Source organism: Mastomys coucha, unplaced genomic scaffold, assembly GCF_008632895.1.
Source record: "Mastomys coucha isolate ucsf_1 unplaced genomic scaffold, UCSF_Mcou_1 pScaffold7, whole genome shotgun sequence".
Lineage (NCBI taxonomy): Eukaryota > Metazoa > Chordata > Mammalia > Rodentia > Muridae > Mastomys > Mastomys coucha.
In genome coordinates this window covers 54,607,964-54,613,550 of record NW_022196913.1, presented here as the reverse complement: position 1 = coordinate 54,613,550, position 5,587 = coordinate 54,607,964, and the positions used below count along the sequence as shown (strand labels likewise).

Below are 5,587 nucleotides of genomic sequence, written 5' to 3'. Positions count from 1 at the left end.
TAAAAAAAAAAAAAAAAGTTGGTGCTATCCTTAGGCTGGCAGTCCAGGGTTCTATAAGAAAGCAAGTTGAGTAAACCATGAGGAGCAAGTCAGTAAGCAGCATCCCTCCATGGCCTCTGCATCAGCTCCTGCCTCCCTTTAGACCCTGTCCTGTTTGAGTTCCTGTTTTAAGTTCCTTCAGTGATGAACAGGTTTGGAAGTCAAATAAACCCTTTCCTTTTTTTTTTTTTGGTCATGGTGTTTTGTCGAAGCAATAGAAACCCAAACTAAGACTTCACCTTTATTTTTCTTTTGTATTTTTAAAATGTTAGGCCAGGCATAATGGTTCATACCTTTACTTCCAGCACTTGGAAGGCAGAGGCAGGGTGTTCAAGGTCAAGCCTGGTCTATATACTGAGTTCCAAGCCAGCCAGAACTCTACACTGAGATCCTGTCTCAAAACAAAAACCCTGCCTTATTTATTAATACATATGATGTATGTGCGAATTCTCATTTTAAATTCTAAACAAGCTGGTGACCAGATTTTTAAGCCAAAATTCAATGAGAAGGGGACAGGACTGCTAATAGACTAGAAAAGACAGAAACCTATGTCCTCAAGAATCCCAGCAGCTGAGAGTGACTGATCTAGTCAAGAAGGCCTACATGCCTCAACCAGACTTGAAAGCAGCAGAGTTTAAGACTGAGGCTACCAAGAAAAACAAAACAAAAAAAAACATTTGCGAGCAAAATAATGAAAAGACATACTTATTAAATGTTCATTAATTTTTCATATTCAAGTATCTCTCGAGTGTTTTATAGAAAAAAAAAAAAACAGAACAAAACAGGTGGGACATTTATCTAAAATAGCCCTTTTCAACCAGAGCACAGAACTAAACATTACTGAGAAGTACATGGCATTTCGGATCAGCCGCTACGTCAGCATTCAGCCTTTCAAAGACGGAAAGAGGTTTCTGCATTTACTGATTTACCAAGGGTCCTTCAGTTTGGTGAATAAGAGGTTGGTAAGAGACTGTTAGGTCTCTACGCATTCATTTTGCCACTTACTATCTATTGCTGTGACTGCTCTCATCTCTGGGATACGTACGCATTCATTTTGCCACTTACTATCTATTGCTGTGACTGCTCTCATCTCTGGGAACTATCAGAAATGCAGACTCATCAGGAGTCAGAACGTGCACTTAAATTCAATCCCTTGGAGGGGCTCCTAGGGAACGAACACACTTGGAACACTATCACCCGCAGTGCCCCAATGATTCAGGGACATCTACCCCAACCTCTGTTAAGAACCTGAGATTTAACTTCCTGGGAAGCAAGAGGAGAGCCTTTACTGGCTTTTCTATGTGGCTTCTCCTGTTCTCCACAGTATTGTTCCAGAAATACAAAGGCAGAGTACAACAGCACAGACTACTTAAGGAAGAACAATGTACCAATGACCGGGCTATGGCAGCTGCTGAGAAGAAACAGCTCCCATGCATACATCACAGGGTTTTTCTAGCCCATTGTATCCACTGGAGAACTGTACCTGCACAACAGCCTCCAGCAACCACAGGGCGGTGGGGAGGGGCGCAGATGTGGGTGGAGAAGGGCCAGGAATACTGCCAGGTTATGCACAGAAATGCCACCCCTCTTCCTTCCACACACAATCCAGGCCTTCCTCCTTATTCTGTAACTCCTTCGGGACATTTTAGCTCTGCTTCCTCCTCTGAGATTTCATTTCCTTTTTGAGGCAGTCCCATACAGTTCAGGGTGGTTTTGGGCTCTCTGGGTAATTGGGGATAATTCTGACCTCCTGATCTGCTGGCCTCTACCCTCTGAATGTTGGGATTACACGTGCTTTGCGTTTCTGTCTGTTTGCTCGTTATTTGTTTTGGTGAGAGTTCGGCCTGCTTCCACTTCCTAAGTCTTAGGATCAAAGGTGTGCACCACAACTTTCCAGCTCACAAGGTGCTTTAGGGGGCCTGGGGCTTGAACCCAGAACTTCATGTATGCAAGGCATGCACTCCATTTACTGAACCATATCCTTACCTGTCCGTTTAGCTACTTCTACGCTAGTTCCACCAACCTTCGCTTAAGATGATCTCAACTTATATTGAGAAAGTATCCCACAATGCCATGGATATGGCTGCTTATGTTGGCACATACCTACCATACCATCACTTGGGAGGCTGAGGCAGGAGGACAATTTGAAGCCAGGCTAGGCTCCATGAGAGAGACATACATCACCATCTTACTTTTTATACCTGACTTCTCTTTTAACTCTGCTAAAGGGCTCTACTATCCACCTTTCTAGTGTGCATAGGTATTATGTTCATGTATGTTTTATGTACCATGTGTGTACTGTGTCCCACAACATGGCATTTCATTGTCACTCAGGGTGTCTCTTCACAGGAACAAGTGACAAAGACATCATCATCAACAACAACAAAAAACCACAAGCCAGTCAAACACCCCTCCACATCCACAGGGTACTGGATTCAGGACCTGTTGGAATACCCAAATATAAGGATGCTGAAGTCTCCCCCCACCTCCCTCCCTCTCTCTCTCTCTCTCTCTCTCTCTCTCTCTCTCTCTCTCTCTCTCTCTCTCTCTCTCTCTCTCTCTCTCTCTCTTTTTGGTTTTTCGAGACAGGGTTTCTCTGTGTAGCCCTGGCTGTCCTGGAACTCACTCTGTAGACCAGGCTGGCCTTGAACTCAGAAATCCACCTGCCTCTGCCTCCCAAGTGCTGGGATTAAAGGCGTGCGCCACCACCACCCGGCAGAAATCTCTTATAAATATAGTATTAGCATATGATTTACATGCACCTGCCTGTGTATTTTAAATAATCTTTAGATTAGTTATCATACCTAATACATTTAAACCCTTGACACACAATTGCTATAATATATTGCTTAGGAAATAATGACAAAGAAAATAGTTTGTACATGTACAGTACACACCACTACTACAGACCTAACCACATAGCATGAGCTGGTTAAAACCCCGGGTGCAGAACTAGTAGTAGTTAGAGAAGACCAACACTATACTTTCTACCTATACACTGAGAAACAAAAGAGCAAGTCTCGGATACACAGATTTGTATTATGTGAGTTTTTCAATGATTTTTGCTTATTTCTCTAACAGTAAAAATGAGAAATTCATTAGGTTGGAAACCAAGTTACACTTTCACATACTCATCACGCACACATCTCAAGCCAAAATGACGACTCCTTCATTTTCTGTCCCGACAGGATGGGTTTATAAAAACCTTTGAGTATAATCTCTGCCCATACTGATAAGGCATCTCTTCACACCTTCAAACCCCAATAGTTTGTTCTGTAGGGCCGCCAACCGTGAGCTTAAACTGCATTACCAGATTCTGTGAGCCCAGGACGAGCGCGTAGCGCATAACCTACCTACCTTGGTAACCAGGGATAAGTGTGCGCGAATCCCGGCACAGCTGGGAGAAGCCCGGGATCCAGAAAGACTCCTAGGTTAGTTCCTTTAAACAGCTATTTTGGCAGTGACCTCAATCACCTTCCGATCTTCTCCCGGATACTATGTCACCCGGCATTCCCATACCTCCCTGCTCATAAGCCGCCAAGGCCCCACTAAGTGACGGGGGTACTTCTAAGGATCTCAGTCCTCCACCCAATGTGTTAGGCCAGAATCTGTGCGCAGCCCTAAATTCTGCGGTGTTACTTACTCTCCCTCCACGAAGGCTCTCTGGAAATAGCTTTGTGCCCGCAGCTCACTCACGGTGAGAAGCAGCGTGCTCCTTTTTCACCGCCTAGTGCGGTCCGCAGGTTGTTACACGGGCGGGTCTCACTCTGCGGTCCAGAAGGGCGGAGGGTGCGGCTTACCTGAGAACCCCTAGAGCTCGCTCAGGTTGAGCCTGCGACCGCGTTCCGCATGTGGAGGTGATGCAATACGGACAGTGCCGCGCCGCCCAATCAGCGTGTGCCATCCAACACCCACAAACAACACGTGTGGCGATTGGTCCGTGCATAACAGCAGAGCAGGACCGGAGCGTCACTGCAAAGGAAAGAAAAGGCGCTTGATTGACCCCCAGGTCAGTCTGTCGCTACTCATCTGTGGCAAAGTTTTTGCCTCTTAAGTCTTGGCCTGTGAACGAGAGACACCCATTCGTCCTGGGTCCTTATGTCAGTACTCTCTCTTTTTTAAAGATTTTATTTATTTGTACACAGCCTCCTGCCTGCATGTATGCCTTGTAAGCCAGAATGATGAAAGCTAGGAATTGAACTCGAAACCTCTGGAAGAGCATCCAGTACTCCTAACCTCTGAGCCATCTTTCAGCCCCAGTATTCTTAAATATATGTCAATATATATGAATGTTCTTAAACACCTGTGAACATATTTAAGATCTGGACATTTGACACCATATAAAATTAGTTTAGACTCAAGGTCTCGTGTATCTTCTGCTGGCCCTGGAACCTCTAAGCAGCTAAGGAATGACCTTGAACTGCAAATCTTCTTGCCTCGACTATGAGGAGTTACAGAAATGTGCCAACACCCCTGTTTTTATATGATGCCATGGATAAGCCAGGGCACTGGTGCACCATAGCTACATACTCTGCCAACTGAGTTAGATTCCCAACTGGAATGGCATCTAAAATGTATGCTACATTTGAAACTTCTGGCAAGTAACTACTACAGTTATTTTGGGAACAGTACAAATTAACCTGGAGACTGCTTGCCATGTGGTAAATGGCAAAGAGAAGGGAAGAGGGTCTGACAATAATCTGAACCCTTTATTGAACATTATTGGAATGGCTCTTTTCATTTCAAAAATTTGCTTATGTATTATTATATATCTACTTTGTACCCTTCAGATCCGGTCTAGAACAAAGGAGAACGTTGACACCAATCTGTGAAAGTAAGTTTTGGCCTTAATAAGTTGACAGCATTAATTAGGTGAATAAGTGCCTATTTTATTAATTAGTGACAGAAAAACAAAAAGCAAACAAAGAAAAAGATTTTGCCTAAATGAAGTAGAAAACTCGGCAAGTGTTAGAAAATTTTGATAACTGTTGAGTTCTAGACCCCACTGTGTCAAAACTTAGATGCAGTGTTTGCCTTTGCTCTTTGCTTTCTTAATTATGAACCAGAAATATTTGGAGTTTTTAAGCTTTGCATTCTTTAAATTACCAATTGGTTCACCTCCTGCCTGTCCTCTGTTCTGTGAAAGAAACCTATGGGTAGTGTAGACTGGACCAGACTGTTTAAAAATTGGATTGAGAAATGCTATAAACTACTGTTGGGAAATAAAGGAACAGTTTGCCTAGAACAGGTAATTAAAAACTTTCAAGGTTGGGTGGTGATGGTGCATACCTTTAATTCCAATACTCAGGAGGCAGAGGTGGGCAGACCTCTGAGTTTGAGACCAGCCTAGTCTATAAAGACAGTTCCTGGAAAGCCAGGGCTACACAGAGAAACCCTATCTGGAGAAAAACAAAACAAAATCATGGAAGATATTGGCTGTGGCCCACATACTACTACTTGGATACAAGAATAAATTTTCTGCCAGGCAGTGGTGGTGCACGCCTTTAGTCCCAGCACTTGGGAGGCAGAGGCAGGCGGATTTCTGAGT

The 5,587-nt window shown here is 43.9% G+C and overlaps 1 protein-coding gene, 1 long non-coding RNA gene and 1 other non-coding gene across 4 annotated transcripts in view; 1 reads left to right on the top strand and 2 right to left on the bottom strand.

The window, feature by feature from the left end:
- Positions 1 to 3,920, bottom strand: part of Iars1 (isoleucyl-tRNA synthetase 1) — a 49,624-nt gene extending 45,704 nt beyond the window's left edge. The window contains exon 1 of one of the 2 annotated variants that reach the window (XM_031358196.1): positions 3,840 to 3,920. The gene's annotated coding sequence lies outside the window, so the exon portion shown is untranslated. Of the gene's footprint in view, positions 1 to 3,682 lie in introns of both variants that reach the window. The other variant, XM_031358195.1, reaches the window with a different exon arrangement.
- Positions 1,420 to 1,552, bottom strand: LOC116082940. The gene has a single exon (XR_004115544.1). It is a non-coding gene; the product is annotated as a small nucleolar RNA SNORA84 (small nucleolar RNA).
- Positions 3,921 to 3,995: 75 nt separating the features above from the next.
- LOC116081678 overlaps positions 3,996 to 5,587 on the top strand; it is a 5,944-nt gene continuing 4,352 nt past the window's right edge. Inside the window, exons 1-2 of the long non-coding RNA XR_004114963.1 lie at positions 3,996 to 4,048; positions 4,830 to 4,873. This is a non-coding gene — a long non-coding RNA (uncharacterized LOC116081678). The remainder of the gene's footprint in view (positions 4,049 to 4,829; positions 4,874 to 5,587) is intronic.